This window comes from Rattus norvegicus, chromosome 9 (genome assembly GCF_036323735.1).
Source record: "Rattus norvegicus strain BN/NHsdMcwi chromosome 9, GRCr8, whole genome shotgun sequence".
Classification (NCBI taxonomy): Eukaryota; Metazoa; Chordata; class Mammalia; order Rodentia; family Muridae; genus Rattus; species Rattus norvegicus.
The window spans coordinates 28,569,175-28,587,082 of NC_086027.1; positions in this window are offsets into that span (position 1 = coordinate 28,569,175).

Below are 17,908 nucleotides of genomic sequence, written 5' to 3' on the forward strand. Positions count from 1 at the left end.
AAGTTCTTTGAAATAAAATATAGAAATATTTTCATTCATCTTTTAAAATTAAAAAGAATTGAAATTTTTTGTCAACTAAATTTGCTTTGGAAATTGTCAAATGTCAGTTAAAGACATGAAAAGTATAGCACCAAAAACTTACTTGATGCACTCAGTTGGAAATAGAACAAGACTTAAATCAGTTGGTATGAGACATGAGAGGGAACAAGAGAGGGAAACTATCTATCAGCATTTAAAAACCGTCTCAATGGCTTATGGGAGAAAATCAAAAGACAGATCTCCTCACAGCTTTAGAAAAAAATAGAGAAAATATGCGGGACCAGCAAATTAACAGACAATTTCATCAATAGCTTGATTTCTTGATCATCTGATGGTACAAAGGCAGAATGCACTTTATAGACATTTCTTCTCAATCTTTGAATGCTGATGTACTCCTAGGCTTGAGAGTTACTAACTACATGCTACTATGTCATGGTGCTAGATAGTCATTCTGCAGCTGTGAATCACCTATGCAATCACAAGAATTAGCATACAATATTTTGTAACTGATATGGTCTTGTAAATTTGGGCATTACCTAAATTTTAAACTTAGAGTATTTTCAGTTTCTTATTGGTTCTGGGATATTAGATCAATATAAGCTGATAAGCATCTATATCATCAACTCTGAATAAATTCATTCTTAAGTTTGTAAAAATATAACCTGTTCACTCTAAGAACACAGTAAAAGAAGTTCATACCAAGTTCTAGCAACCTCTGAGAACTGATGACAAGTGGAGAATGATCCTGTGACAAGCTGCACATTGACATCCCTGGCTTTATACTAGAATAGAGGCAGAGGAGACAAAGATGGCATTTTTTGAAAGGCCGAAACTGAAGAAATGCTACTACCATATCATCATAAATGAAGTAACAAAAATAATCTGAGAAGATAAAATCAAGATTATTTTTCACCGATCTAGCTTTAAGGAAGGCTTAAGGGTGCTTTTTAAAACAGAGAGAAAGGATAATAAAAAGTGTTTGTCATTTTCAAGTACAAAAAAGGCAATATTGGGTAAAAGTAGTTATGATAATAACAAAAATATGTGGTTCATTTACACAGTGGAATATTACTCAGCTATTAAAAATGAGGACATCTTGAATTTTGCAGGCAAATGAATGGAATTAGATAATATCATCCTGAGTGGCATGCACTCATTAATAAGTCCATGTTAGCCTAAAATGTACAGAATACCCAGGATACAATCCTTAAAACTGAATTAGGTAATAAGCCAAAAGCCCAAGAAAGGATGCTTCAATCTCACTTGGGAAAGAAAAGAAAGCAATTAGGTGGAGGGCAGAGGGAGGGGGAAACCTGGGTGTGAGTGTTGACAGGGACAGGAAAAGGGGAACATGTTCAGGTATTTAGGGGCAGGGTGTAAATAGGACTTAAGTCCCGAGATCCAGTAGAAAGAATGGAAAAAGGGAACCTAGGGAGTTAGGAGGTGGGAGCAACCTATAGAAAGTAACAGAGATCTGGGAGATGAGAGACTTTCAGGACACAAAGGGAGAGACCTTAGAAGAAATGCCCTATAGTCGGGAGAGGGAAATTGTAGAGTCCACGTCCAGGAGAAAGATAGGGCATCAAGTAAAGGAATAGGGTTGCCATCCCACAGTCAACAACTCTGACTCATGATTTGTCATGTCTGAAAGAACTGCAGTGACAAAAATGGAAAAGAGCCTGAGGGAAAGGAGATCCAGCGACAGGCCTAAATTCAGACCCCGCTGAATGGGAAGCTCCAAAACTTGACACTATTACTGATGCTATGATGTTCTTACAGACTTCAACACCACACTATCATCAATGGACAAATCATGGAAACAGAAACTAAACAGAGACACAGAGAAACTAATAGAAGTTATGAGTCAAATGGACTTAACAGATAATTATAGAACAGTTCGTCCTAAAACCAAAGAATATACCTTCTTCTTTGCACCTCATGGTACCTTCTCCAAAATTCACCATATAATCAGTCACAAAACAGATACAAGAAGATTGAAATAATCCCATGCACTCTATCAGATCACCACTGACTAAGGCTGGTCTTCAATAACAACAAAAACAACAGAACACCCACATACACATGGAAGCTTATCAACACTTTATTCAATGATAACTGGGTCAAGGAAGAAAGAAATAAAGAAACAAATTAAAGATTTTTTTATAATTTAATGAAAATGAAAGCACAACGTACCAAAACTGATGGGTTACAATGAAAGCAGGGCTAAGAGGAAAACACATAGCTCTAAGTGACCCCCCCAAAAAATTTTTATGGAGAGAACATACACTACTAGCAGCTTAACAGCAATCAACAATATACATATACACTTAGTTAGACTAACCAGAAGGCACAGAGCCAAACTAACAAAACTAACAAACTAACAAAATCAGAAATGAAAAGGAAGGCATAACAACAGAATGTGAGCAAATTCAAAAAATCATCAGATCCTACTACAAAAGCCTACACTCAACAAAACTGGAAAGTCTGAATGAAATGGACAAATTTCTAGATAGCTACCAGGAACCAGAGTTAATCAGGATCAGAAAAACCATCTAAACAGTCTCATAGCCCCTAAAGAAATCAAAGCAGTCATTAAAAGTCTCCCAACCAAAAAAAAAAAAAAAAAAAAAAAAAAAAAAAAAAAAAAGCCCAGAACCAGATGAATTTAGTGCTGAATTTCATCAGACCTTCATAGAAGACCTAATACCAATATTCTCCAAACTATTCCACAAAGTAGAAACAGAAGGAACACTACCCGATTCATTCTATGAAGCCACAATTATGCTTATACCTAAATCACTCAAATATTCAGCAAAAAACAGAATTTCAGACCAGTTTCCCTCATGAATACCAATGCCAAAATACTCAATAAGATTCTTGCAAACCGAATCCAAGAACACAGCCAAACAATCATCCATCATTATCAAGTAGGCTTCATCACAGGGATGCAGAGATGGTTCAATATACAGAAATCCATCAACTTGATTCAATATACAAAGAAAAAAACACATGATTATCTTATTAAATGCTGAGAAAGCATTTGATAAAATTCAATACCTATTCATGATAAAAAGTCTTAGAAAGATAAGGAATTCGAGGCCCATATCTAAACATAGTAAAAGTAATATACATCAAACCAGTAGCCAACATCAAGCTAAATGGAGAGAAACTTGAAGCAATCCCACTAAAATCAGGGAATAGACAAGGGTGCCCACTCTTTCCCTACCTATATAATACAGTACTCGAAGTCCTAGTCAGATCAATCATTCAACAAAAGGAGGTCAAAGGGATATAAATTGAAATAAAGAAGTCAAATATGATTATTTGCAGATGACATGATCATATACCTAAGTAAGCCCAAAAATTCTACCAGAGAACTGCTAAACCTGATAAAAACTTCAGCAAAGGAGCTGGATATAAATTAACTCAAACAAATCAGTAGCCTAACTCTACTTAAAGGATGAACAGGCTAAGTAAGAAATTAGGGAACCAATACCTTTAACAAATTTTGGTGTAACACTAACCAAGCAAGTGAAAAATCTTTATGACAAGAACTTCAAGTCTCCGAAGAAAGAAATTAAAGAAGATCCCAGAAGATGGAAAGATCTTCCATGCTCATGGATTGGCAGGATTAATATAGTAAAAATAGACATCTTGCCAAAAACAGTCTTCAGATTCAATACAATCACTGAAAATTCCACATCAATTCCCCACAGAGTTAGAAAGATTAATTTGCAAATTCATTCGGAATAACTGAAAACCCTGGATAATGAAAACTATTCTCAACAATAAAAGAACTTGGGGAATCATCATCCCTAACCTCCAGCTGTATTACAGACCACTAGTGATAAAAAAACAAAAACAAAAACATAAACTGTATTGGTACAGAGACAGGCAGATAGATCAATGAAACAGAATGCAAGATCCAGAAATGAACCCACATACCTATGATCATGTGATCTTTGACAAAGGAACTGAAACCACTGAGTAGCAAAAAGAGCATTTTCAACCAATGATGTTGGTTCAACTGGAGGACAGCATGTAGAAAAATGTAAATCAATCCATTCTTATTGCCTTGTACAAAACTCAAGTCCAAGTGGATCTTGGACCTTCACATAAAACCAAATACACTGAAATTAAAAAAGGAAAGTGGGTAAGAGCCTATAACACATGGGCATAGGGGAAATTTTCCTGAACAGAACACCAATGCTCTAAGATCAAGAATCGACAAATGGGACCTCAAAAAATTGCAAAACTTCTGTAAGGCAAAGAACACGGTCAATAGGACAAAACAGCAAACAAGATATTGGGTAAAGATCTTTAACAATCCTACATCCTATAGAGCGATAATACCTAATGCATATAAAGAACTTAAGAAGTTATCTTCCATAGAATCAAATAACTCTATTAAAAGTAGGCTACAATGCTAAACAAAGAATTCTCAACTGAGGAAACTTGAATGGCTGAGAAGCATCTAAAGAAATATTCAACATTCTTAGTCATCAAGGAAAGGTAAATCAAAACAACTCTGATATTCCACTTCACACCAATCAAAATGGCTAAGATCAAAATAAAGAAATAGGTGACAGCAGATACTGACAAGGATGTGGAGAAAGAGGAACACTCCTCCATAGTTGGTAGGATTGCAAGCTGGAACAACCATTCTGGAAATCAGTCTGGTGGTTCATCAGAAAATTGGACATAGTAGTATCTGAGGACCCAGCTATACCTCTCCTGGGCATATACCGGAAAGATGCTCCAACATATAACAAGGACACGTGCTCCACTATGTTCATAGCAGCCTTATTTATAATAGCCAGAAATTGGAAAGAACCCAAATGTCTTTGAACAGAGGAATAGATTCAGAAAATGTGGTATGTTTATACAATGGTTATTACTCAGCTATTAAAAACAATGACTTCATGAAATTCTTAGGCAAATGCATGGAACTAGAAAGCATCATCCTGAGTTAGGTAACCCAATACCAAAAGAACATACATGGCATGCACCACGTATAAGTGGATATTAGCCCAAAAGCTTGGAATACCCAAGATACAATTCACAAACCTCATGAAGCTCAAGATGAAGGAAGACCAAGTTGTGTATGCTTTAGATATTCTTAGAATGGGGAACAAAAATACTCATAGGAAGAAACATGGAGACAAAGTGTGTAGCAGGGAGAGGGGTGAGGTATAGCGGGTTTTTGGAGAGGGAACTGGGAATTCAACTAATCAATGATAAGTATCTACTGGAAAACATTAATCTAAAAATAGCACACTCCATATCTCCATATGATATAAAACTCCATATCTTTTTGATAGTAATAGGTACAATAATATAAAATTATACAGAAACCCATACAAATGAATACATAAAACAAAAATACTCAGTACTGAGATCTACATCTAGTTATGACTTATGACAAAATCAAGGCTCAAGGTTAATAGTGTATTATGGATAAAATATTATTAGAAGAATTGGGGTAAATGGTTTATGGGATCCTCTATCATTGAAACTTTCTATAAATCTACAATTACTTTAACTAAAATGCTTTTCATTTTTAAGAGAAATGTAAATAATATGCTATGGAATATTAGAGTTGGATTTGAAAATCAATTTAACACATTGCTTCTACAGGTTATATTCATTGAAAAATAACTGAGATATAAGGATGGCTTGTTACCCTTCCTCTAGTAACTCTGCCCATGGAATCCTGAAGAAACTCAAATGTCTATAAACAGAGAGAAGGAGATGTTCTGGTAGCAACTCCCTCCTTTATCTCAGTATCCGTAACAGGCATTTCCATTCATCCACTCTTCACCAAGGGAACACATCCATAAAGTATTGTTCCTCTGATTATTAACTGTTTCTAAAACAAGTCATAAAAATTCAAAACAATGGAATAAGCAAGACACCCTCACAGATGCTATGGAAACTGTCACAGACAGCTGGGCTTTTGTCTCCATAGCTAAGAGCAATGAACAACTTTTGGACCCTTCAAAAGAACCAGGGCTTTAAACCTTCTAAGGTCATGTAGAGTTGGCCACAGGTGGATAGATGATAACTGCATCTCTCATTTTAAATATAAATAATATTGTGCCTTTCCTGGCTTTGTGTTTCTTTCTTCATCCTTCACACCTAAAATGTAAATTAATTAAACGTTTTGCTGATAATTTAAAATCAATACACTTCTTTTCTGACATGGAGTTTTGGTTAGTAGATAGGCACACTTTCTTACTTTATATGTTTAATGCTATCAAATGAATTACTTTGGATGCAACTCAGCTAAAATATGAAGTAATCACTTGAGCGAGAAATACCTCCAAATCTAAATACCAAATTATAATATGTATATATAAATTGACTTGACTCAAAATACAGAAATCCATAGTGTGAGGAGAGGGCTGCTGCAGTAAAATGAATAAATATATAAATAACACATTAATAATTTGATGTTAGTGACTTTTCTTTTCCTGAATTGTGTATTCAGTTTTCAAAGTCAGTCTAAACAGAGTCCCACAATTTCATAAATTATCAAGTCATTTAGGATGCATAATTAATTGGATTGTACTGTGCCATATTTATGAGGGTTATTCATGCACAGTATGAGATAATCATAAATTATTTTGTTAACAAACTCTCTTGAGAGACATTTAAAGAGCCTTCCCTTGAGTAATCCCCATTGGTGTGACTGCTGCCTCACACTTTTTGGTTGGCTAAATCAGGAATGGGTTATTTATTAGTACATAATTGTAAGTCCCATCTGTAAAATAATGAAGCAATCCACAAAGGAGATACAAAGCAATATCATCAGTATTCTGGATTTTCGCATGTTTGAAACAATTAGAAAAAGAAGGCAAAGTTAAATTTGTATATTTGATAACTATATTTACATTTAACATTTTCTATGTGTTTCATGTCTACAACTTTTCCTATAAAAAGTTTTAAAAGCCATGAGGATTTCTTATAGTTTTCCATGACTTCTAAAATCATAGGTATAAACTTCTCATAACCACCAATATGAGAGGAGAATGAGAGTTTTTTCTGTCCAAAAAAATGAAAAACAAAAAGATAAGTCTAAATACATCAAATGATATTTAATTGGGACTGGAAATACTCCAAGTTTGACTTTCAAAAAAAAGGCGCTTTGATTACAATAGTTCATGTTGTGCTCATGTTGAGCCTGCCAAAAATCTAAGCTAGATCAGAGCCCTTTTTGAAATAAACACAAGCTTAATCCGAAGTAGATGTTTCAAAACTCCCACTGCTTTAGTTATAACATCATCTGTTACTGAATGATTTATAAATGACCCTCTATGAAAATTTTCCTACAAGATGGGGAATGCAAGATATTTTAACCTAAGGACATAAGGACATGTCTAACTAATATATTAAAACCATGAAACAATGCTTCTCGGGAATAAGGATGTTTCCCATGCATGCGTTTGGTCTATGATTGAATCTTATAATATAGAATAGAGAGAATGTTCCCCTCTTGTTACTGCTATTGTTATCTGTTGCCTTCAGAGAATTTAGGAGTATCTTGCATGAGATAATCACCCGCATGCATCCAAACGTATACTAATATTATGAGCACTTGACTTAGGTTATGAGTTTGATCTAACCTTCCCCCTGACCTGGATTGAATTTTGAGCAGGTTGCTCAGGACCTGCCTCTGATGATGACCTTGAAGCTGAAATAAGTGAATTCACACAAATCCTCATCCAGTGTGCTGCTGTGCAGCTTAGCGGATTAGCTATTACGGTCATATTTATTATTACTTTTCTCTGCTACACACATTGAATCTAATGCTAACTTTCATGTTCCATGGTTATGTAGGGAAAAGCAATTCAAAATGAGATTTCTTACAAATAATTGACCAGAGGTTTTTAGGCTGGTTGAGAAAAACGCACTGAATTTTATTTGCAGAGATACCATTCTTTTTATAAATAGTTCATACAGATATGTATTTGTCTGCACATACGTATGACATGGTATGCAAGTGGAGGGCAGAGGGCAGCTTGCAAAAGTTGATTATATTTGGGTTGCAGGTATCAAAATCAGGTCATCAGGCTTGGTGACATTTACCCTTCCCTGAGCCCTCTCTAGCCTCATCATGGCCATACATATGTGGAAATAACTTTTGAAGTAGAATCTTCCTTTTATATATATAATTTTGAACATGTGTCTAACTAAGACCTCTTATGAACTGGATTTGCTGCTGTAAAGTAGCACAGAATGCTCATTTTACATTTATCATAGAACCAAGAATATATGTAAACACTCAATGAGTACTGGTTACTTTTCTCAGTGGTGGGAGCAGTGTTGTTAATTGATTACAGTATGGAAAATAAGTCTCCATCTTTCTGACCTCATTGCAAAAAGATCCATAAGAAATAGGAAACAAAACTTTCCGAAAAGTTAGAAGGACTCTTCATTGATCTCATCACAGATAACTGCCAAATGCTGGAGTATATAAATATGCTGCCCTAATTTGAACACTGCCAATATACAGAGTATCAAAATATTGCATGGTACACCTTAAATCATTTCTGTGTATCAAGCATACTGAAAGGACTAGAAACTCAGACATTTTTTTATTAAACAGAAGAGTAAGTCATGAATGTTCTACAAAATGGGTAATGGCAAAGAGAGATTTTGCACGCAGTTACTCAAAAGGCAAACATGGCTGTCTCTAATGATAAAGGGACCCTGTCTTGAGTACTTAGTTCAATCCAGAGAAGTTGTGCAGCAAACTTTACTTTAGCGCAGCATAAGCCTGTAGCCTCAGAACAATGGTATTGGGGATGGAGAGACTATAAGCAGTTTTGTAGCCTTGTTAATGCCTTTGCAGTTAGAAAGAGCCATTCAGAAACAGGGAGGGTCAGCATCCTGAGACCAAACATGAAATCCTAAAGAAAAGCAGGCAGAACAATTAAATTATTTGCTATCATTATGGTGATTGTTTTGTGTGCTAATGGACTCCAATCTAATTATTATTATTATTAAGCAATTATGTCCCACTTTATTTTTGCCAAGTGCTTTCCAACACTTTTTTATTAGATAGTCATTGCAACAACGCTGCAAAAGAGGTCAGAATATCTCCAAGGGGGAAAGGAAGAAGCTATGTTACAATAAAATGCTCTAATTTTCCTACTCCTGAATATAAAAGTTTTATGTTGTGATTTGTTTGGTCTCCTAGCATATGACCTGGTTTAATAATGTGCAATTTGAAATCACCCTAACTATTCACTGCCTGCTGTAGTGGCTGAAAAAGTCCTGCATCCTGAGGATAAAGCAAACAGTCATAAAACTTTCAAACGTGGGAGACAGTTAATTAGTGAGACAGAAGCTCAGGAACGAAGATAATTAATGAAAACAGCCGTTGTTTAGTTGGGGGCAGTAATCACAAAGAAAGCATCGCTTTGTAATTTGCTGCACATTGTTAATCAATGCCTTTGATATGACTTTTTGTTGAATTGTTATAACTATTCTAAAAAGTAAGAACTTAAAAAGCTAAACAATATTCTTTTCACATTGAGTAGAAATGGAATTCTAAGAAGTAGCTAAGTAGACCAAAATAGCAACACTACCAATTAGATAATTTGATAGTCTAATAATCTTCCATATAAAACTCATTTGAACATTACTCGTCCTACTGTCTTACTTAAAGTGGGCATATCGGCTTTTCTACTGATGCAGGTGGGTTGCAATGGACAGTGTTTTTCTCTTGTAGAAAGTCAAAGGAAGCTCTCTTTCTCAGAATCTTATGTTCCCTCTGGTCACAGGAGTGAGTACCCATGTTTTAATAAGAGGGAAGATGAAAAACAATGGCCTCTACGAGTCCTACTAGGTGGCTTGTATTAACTTTGCAAAAAGAATATTTGAATGAAAGGCACTTGGAATAGTATACCATCTGAGCCTATCGTCACTAGTCCGAAGAAACTGAAATTACAGTAAATTTTAGGGTAAGTACACGTTACTGTCTAAAGAATGCAGTCTTCTGCTCTTCGTAATACCAGGGAACATGGGGTTGCAAGCAGATAGGGTTCCTCAAGAAAGTAAAAGCCTTTAGCTCTCACAGCTGACAACAGAAATGAACGGTTTTCTATGAGGAAATATGCTAGCAGCTACAACCTGAATAGATTCTCAGACTTCTGTAATTGATTTGCTTCTGAAGCACTGCGGACCCACGCTATATACCCATGGGAGACCTATCTAGACAGTGCTGTAGACAGATGGGCTCCAGACAGCAGAGAGCAGGTGTGGGGCAAACAGAAGAAAGGATGTCCAGGTCCTGTCAGAATGGAAAGTGAGAAAGATATTCTGTAACTCAGCAGCCTGGAGCCAAACCAGACCCAAAGGAGAGAGCGAAATTAAAGAATTAAAGACTTGCCTCCAGAACAAAGCTCAGGGTAAAATAGTTGGCAGCGTATTTCATATTTGGGGCATGTGCAGCTATGCTTGCTTAGTCTCTCTCTCTCTCTCTCTCTCTCTCTCTCTCTCTCTCTCTCTCTCTCTCTCTCCCTCCTTCCCTCCCTCTTCTCTCTCCCTCCCTCCCTCCCTCCTCTCTCTCTCTCTCTCTCTTTCTCTCTGTCTCTCTCTCTCTCTTTTCTGTTGTCCCTCTTCAAACCAAAACTCACCTTTATCAATTTGCAAATGTAGGGCCTCAGTCACCACAGCACAGGAGAGAGCCATCTCCAAAGGTGAACTCCTCTCATTTGCTGAAACAGGAGACGTTCCCATGCCCTATACCAACAGGCAGGGTTTAATGCCTACTTACCCATGGTCTGCCAGGACGTACATTTATTAGCAGTGGTTACAGATGTTGTCAAAAGTAAGGCCTAAGATTTTAAGAGCTACATTTAACCAGAACAAAGTTGTTTCCTAGATAATTAAACATGAATTGATTTACCGTATTCAGAGCGTTTCAGGTAAGCCTATTCATTGTCTAGAAACTTAATTTTATAAGCAATTGCATGAAGAGATTCATCTGTAAAGCTGCAGAAAAATGATTTACATAACAATAATCTCCTATCTTTCTTATGCAACATCTGATCACTCATTTCATATATATCGTATTGCCTGGCTTTATATAAGGCTGCAGATGCTAAATAATATATAGGGAAATGAAGGTGAGTTTTCTTGTTTACAAAATAAAGCAAAACCAAACACAAAAAGAAAAGAAAAAAACAGGTGATGAAACAAAATTCAGGAACTTTAATCAGGAACTGTGTTTACTGTTGATTTCTGAATGGATATTAAAACTATTTTATAGTAGTGTCGATGAGAGGGAAAAGAAAACACTTGTTTTCCTGTATTAAATGTGCTAATACTAACGATAATTAAACAGGCATAACCATACAAAATAATTACCATGACTATGTAAAGTAGATTTGCCCAAGGGCAGATTCGCATTGTATGAGGCCCCTTTTCCCTCCGGACTGTGGGGTCTTCCAGATTCTCTATTAAGAGCTTTAGCCATCATTGAAGGATAGACTTGTCCTAGTTGGAGGAAGCTAGGTTTGGGGGATGGTTATCAGGTCCTTTCTTTTCTTGGTTGAGCAGAAAGCACCTCCCCTTGTGAATTCTCTTTATGGGATTGGTGATTACAGCGCCTGCTCCCTGGAGTCTTGGGGCAGCTGTCGGGAGCAGAGCTCTGTCCAGGCCTCTCTCTGACTTGCATTTAGATTTCTCAGCTCAGGTCTCTCAGGCTGGATTCGGTGCACATTTTTCCTATAGGCTTTACAACAGTGTCTACCCAACAAACGAAGGGAGACAAATTGAATTCAGTAAGAAAAATACATACTCCAGAGCCTAGAATATGCAGTTAATTGTGACCAGTGCAGTCGGATAAACCAGCTATGCATCTATACATGTGAAGATTAATCATTTTTTTACATATGAGAATACCCATATACAGTTTTTAAAATGCTGTTTCATGATTCATCTGGAACATGTATAAAGCATGCATGAAATGCTGGAAATGTCCTTACATTTATCATAGATAATTTAGCTTATTACAGTGAATGGATTTGTATATTCTCAAACCATGTAAGAAACACCAAATCATTTATCCGGTTTATTACATTAGAATTAGTCCCCCCACTGAATACTCACAGTTATCCTCTTAACTCCTTGTAAATGTATATGTTATTTTAATTTCTTCATATTTCCATCCAAATTGTATTCATAAATGTGCAGTAAATTATTTGACGTCTTTTTGTATAGAAATTTGCCTATGGGTTTGCTCAGAAATAATGACAGGATAAACACAAGACTCATTGCCAATCCTGGAGATTGGCCCTTCTCATAAATCTGATGGAAATCTGGACCCATAAAAAAGACTTGCAGAATTCTTCTAAGTAGTGAACTAGACCTTTGTTCCTACTCAGTTACCTTTGCTCTGTCTGTCATTGAGAGGAACTGTGACAATGTGATTGCTTTTGGCAAATTAAGATTCACTGAGCACAGTTAGGCACAAACTCCTAGAGAACTGCACGCTCAGAAGTTTGTCCACATTTCAAACGGGGCTACCAGAAACACATACTTTTACAATATTAGCTTATTTCCATAAAAAACTAGTGACAAAAAAGTCTGTCACAAAAGACCTACTCGTCCCAAATCACTCTTCTGGTGTACATCTATTGTGAGCATGTCTGGTTGGAGAAATAAACATTTAATTGAATCCAACAGCAAACGGCAAATTTATGTGCTTAAATGCACTTATTAAACTAGTTGTTGAATTTAGTTTGGGAAATTAAACACCATGGAACTCTACTCTGTATGCTCTAAATTGCATTCTCTGACAAATAGTGAAACCAGTGCCTGAGGATTCCTCTGACAACCCTGAAGCAAGTACAGAGAATAGGGAAGGGATCTAAGAGGGAACTTAGAAAGTTGCTGCTACAAGTTGAACTGTAATTGCCTGTCTTTCTCTTGATGCTTTCTTTTTTAAATGTTGTAAGATGACGGGGATACTAAAGGCTGTCCTGATTTTTCTCATTTTAACATCATATGAATTCACATGCATTATACCAGATGCCTTAGAAATGGCCCCAAAAGTTGAAGACATAATAATTACTTAAATATAATTTTTAGATAAATGGGCTCATATTGACTCCACTGTGCAGGTCCTCTATTTTTTAAGAAGCAAAACACATAGTGGACGGCATGTTGTAGGAAGGGCAGAGCTGCTTGTTAGTACTGCAACTAGAATGAGTCCTTTGTCAAGAATGTGCTGCACTCCTTTAGTTACAACACAGATAATACCAGAATAGATTTACCTGTAGCTCATTCTCCCAACCTCCTTCTATGCTCAGAGCCTCTCCAAAACTACTTTAGTCATTGTAATCCTAGTATAATTGTATTGCAAGTGAGTTGTGATTTTGTTTTTAATCCTCATTAATGCACATTGCGGACATGTTCTGTTTTGCCAAAACTTGAACTGATAGACCAAACCTACTGCGTCTTGTAACCGGTTGCCATCGTAAAGGAAAAAGTAAAAGAAAAAGCCTGAGAACTTGACCTACAGCAGAACCCAAGATGTACTCATATACCAGGAAGGACCCCAGGGCTTGTCTCTGACTAGAGTTACTCCCTAGCTACTTCCTAGTAACAGTTAATCAAATATGAGTCTAACTGTTCCAGAAGTGCTTTCAGACTGTTCGTGACTGTATATGGTCTTGCTTAGAGCGTTTACCAGTCCGAGTACAACAGTTATTCAATTAGATACAGTCCAGGCTCAACTCCCTATTTTTTTCACCTGCACCCTCCCATTCTACTGTCAGAGAAGGCTGTGTGGCCCAAGCTCGAGCTTGTGAATAAATATCCCAACGCGTTTGCACCAGAATCAGCTCCTGGTGGGCTTTGGGGGGTTCACGAACGCTTCCCTACACAATAGAACCAGGAACCACAATAGAAATTCGGAGGGCGCTTCACCTCCTGAGCATGCGCCTTTTGTTCCATGTCCTGCCCCCTTTTTATTACTGATCACATTGTCTCAGAGTAGAGACAGCTCCTCCCACTTATAGAACTATAAAAGTACATGCACTCCTGGACCAGCTTCGACTCATCGCCCCTAATGTCCCTTCATGATGAGACTGGAGGACACTCCTAATGCTAGAAGCGTCATCACTCAAAGTGGACTGTTTTATCTCCTCCAATAAACTGAGGAGGTTGGTGTTACAAATGTGTCTTTTTGCAAAAGGAAATGGGGTGCGCTAGGGTAGAGGATCAGAGAAATTCAGTGGTTTCCTCCACTACACAGACAGCAAAAGGAAGTTAGGTAATTGAAATCAATGATTCCAGGCGACAAAGGCCTCCCTGCTAACAGAAACAGAAGCTCTCAAGGTTACCAGAGCCTTATACTGTGTCCTGGCACTGTGAAGATTTTTTTCCAGATACCTATTCAAAAGCTCACTTCTTAAAACTGAAACTTGGATGGTCAGTCTTAAGCACACAAAAATACCTCTAATACAAACTGTACACTCCTTTTATTATCCCTTGTTCTGAGCTTCAGTGTGAAGGTATAAAAGCATGAGTTTGTTTGAGAGGCCTGGAAATCTTGAACACTGACAGAAGTCTAAATGGTTGAAAAGGGTTGAACTTTGGTATTGGAATTTAAGTTGGAATTCAAATTCCTTACTTACTAGCTCTGCACCCCCAGCATACGGCTATGGCATCCCTTTCTCTTTCTCGAGCAAACAAGGACAACAGTTGGAGGGTTGGAGTTCAGTTGGGAAGAATAGTCTATTTTGTAATCCTCAGCCTGTCTTTTCAATTTTTCCATCCAATATTTCTCAAATAACAGGATTGAATTATTTCACAGCCTTTTCTCTGACTGCAAGAATTCATTTTCTAAAGAAACTAACAACACATTACTAATGAACCCATATACATTAGATTTTACTGCTAACTCCCTTCTTATATTCTATGGAAACTCAACAGCAATGCGATCTTTCTAAGGATAGGTTTCCTTAAGGGACTGCTCTAATTTCTTCCTGAAGCTATTCCAAATGTCATGACCAAAAGTGCCTTAGAGTTCAATCTTCCTAATTCTACAGCCCCTTAATCAGTTCATTTGGTTGTGGCAATCGTGGTAATCTTGAACCATAAATTTATTTTCATTGCTACTTCATAACTGCTATTTTGCTACTCTTATAAATAGCATTTGATATAGAGGATATCTGATATACAACCCCTGTGAAAGGGTCATTTGGCTCCAGAAGGGGTTGCAACTCACAGGTTGACAATCATAAGCCTGGGGGCAGGGGAGTTTATTTCAGTTAACAGGTTGCAACCCATTGCTGAAGGAAGTCAGGGAGGGAACTCAAGCAGGACCTTGAAGCCAAAACCATTGAGGAACACTGATTGTAGCAAGCTAGCTCACAACTTCATGCTAGCCAGCTTTCTGGATGAGAATGGTTTTGTCTTCATCAGTCTAGACCCTATAATCATACAATATCCATACACTTCCCTACAGAACATTCTTATCTGGGCAATCCATCGACTGAGACATCCTTTACAGGTGAGTCTAGGCCTAGAGTCTAGGCTTTGTCTTGTTGACAGTTAAAGCTGGGAGAAGAGAGAACAAAGGAAAACAAATTGAATTTAACCTTAAAACTGAGTATACACCAAGGACCAGAGAAAACTAAGATTCACTAAGATTCAGTAGAGTAAAATATAAGTTAGCATAAAGCTTCTAGTAGCAAACTCCCAGTGAGTTCTTTACACATTTAATCCCTGTCTAAAAGGCACAAAACAAACAGAGGTCATCAAGCTTACAAATTTTTAATGGGTCTTTGTTTGTTTGTTTGTTTGTTTGTTTGAGACAAAGTGTCTTTGTGTAATAGCCCTGGCTGTCCTGGAATCTGCTTTGTGTACCAGACTGGCCTCTGCCTCTGCCTCCCAAGTACTGGGATTAAAGGCATGTACCAACCAGAACTGACCAAGCTCATAAATTTTTAACCTTAGTAGAATCTAGCCTAAGAGGAAAAAAATGCAGAACCAAATAGACCTTGGGAAAAGGAGAATTGCAGTCAGGATGAGGAGAAAAAGGAAGGGCAGGAAAGGTGATGGGAGTATAGCTTTGCTGTGTGCCTACTCAGTATACGTGAAGCCCTAGGTTTGATCCCCAGAATCACTTACACTGTTCATGGTGGCACATTTCTGTAATTTAGCACGCAGCGGATGGAGATGTGAGGATCAGAGAGAAGTTTGAAAGGTGGAGGCAAGATGCTCAGAAGTTCAAGGTCATCATCCACTACGTAAAGAATTCAAGGCCAACATGTACTACATGCGTCCATGATTTATATTTATTTTTTAAAAATGGACGGATGTGATCATAATGCCTTTGTATACATGTCAGAAAATGTCACCATGAAACTAGTGTTTTATACAAATAATATCCAACATTAAAGTGTAAGAATGTGTTAGTTAATTACTACCGCCCTATAAATTAGAGGTGTTGGCTTCTTTATGTAATTTACCCAGACTCCTAAATAATTTCTGCTGCATGGAGAATGATCTATTTCCCAAAAGTTGCTTTTTGCTTAAGTGGAATAAGGAACATAGGGAGAATAGCGTAGGTACCAGCACGCGGCTATGCTTCATTCAGGGTAGAGTTTGTCTCTCTCTTTCCATCTCCCCCACTGTCATCCCATTTGTCCCATAAAAGTGGATGAATGTGGGGCATTCCCAGAACAGAGGCCTTTGTGTGAGCTCCAGCTCTCACATGGCATAGCCCCATATTTGTCCTCTGAGTACCAGGCTGTCCTGAATTGCTTGGCATTTGTCACCACTTCATCCCAGCTTGTTCCAGTTCTCAGAAAAGCCACGAGCAGGTGATCTTTGAGGACAGAGTCTGCTCACTGAGGATGATTGAAATGCCATCCCAGGCATGACTAATTTATTTAGTATTCAAAAATCACTGAAGACTCTTCTGTCGTATCATTCTCACAAATGAAAGGGAATAAAAATAAAGTAGAAACCTGTTTGATGCCTCGGGCACATTCAGCTTGTTGTTTAGGTCAGTTCATTTCAATACTTAATTTGTGGAACTTCATTTAATAGAATCATTTAACACTCAAAAAGTAATTACAAAACTGAACAAATTTGGTTTCCTGGGGTTGGTATTTGACATTGTAGAACACTGAAATCCCTACTGTTGGCTTCAACTATGGTTGAAGCGATTAAACTAATCTAATTTTGAATATAGGTTATACAGGAACTACACATACTTTGACTTATTCACATTGTAATTGAATTTAACAATGTATAAAAGACTCGTTCCTAAAAATATTATTATTCACAATTAACTAATGTATTAGAATGTTAACTTGCATGTTATTAGAGCTTAAAGTGAGGTAGTCAGATATTAGACCAATAAGAAACGTGGCTGTCACTTAAAAAAAGGGATAGGGTCCAGAGAAACTAAGGGCATTGTACAAAATCACACACATCCCCTCTTAGTGGTTTAAATCTTTTCTCTTCCAAATAGTTCTTTTTATTTAATTAAATGAAATGATCACTATGCAGATTCAGTTTTGACATAGGTTATATGAAAACGTGTCAGCAGTCGCCTTAGTACCTTCCCACATATTGAAAGATATTGTCTCATGTATTCTCTTAGCTACTATATATGAGGCCAAGGTACATGCAGTCAGAAAAGAAATGGATAGTTTGATGAATGTACAATCTATAAGGCCCAGGACTCAAATTGTCTTTGACAACTGATATTCGAACAGAGCCGATAGCTCACAAATTACCTAGTGTTTTGAGACTGTAAAGTCATTAAGTCTCAGGGCAAAGATACAAGCCCAGGTCAACTTGAAAGCTTCTTCAGTGACCCACTAGCTATGCCAGATCC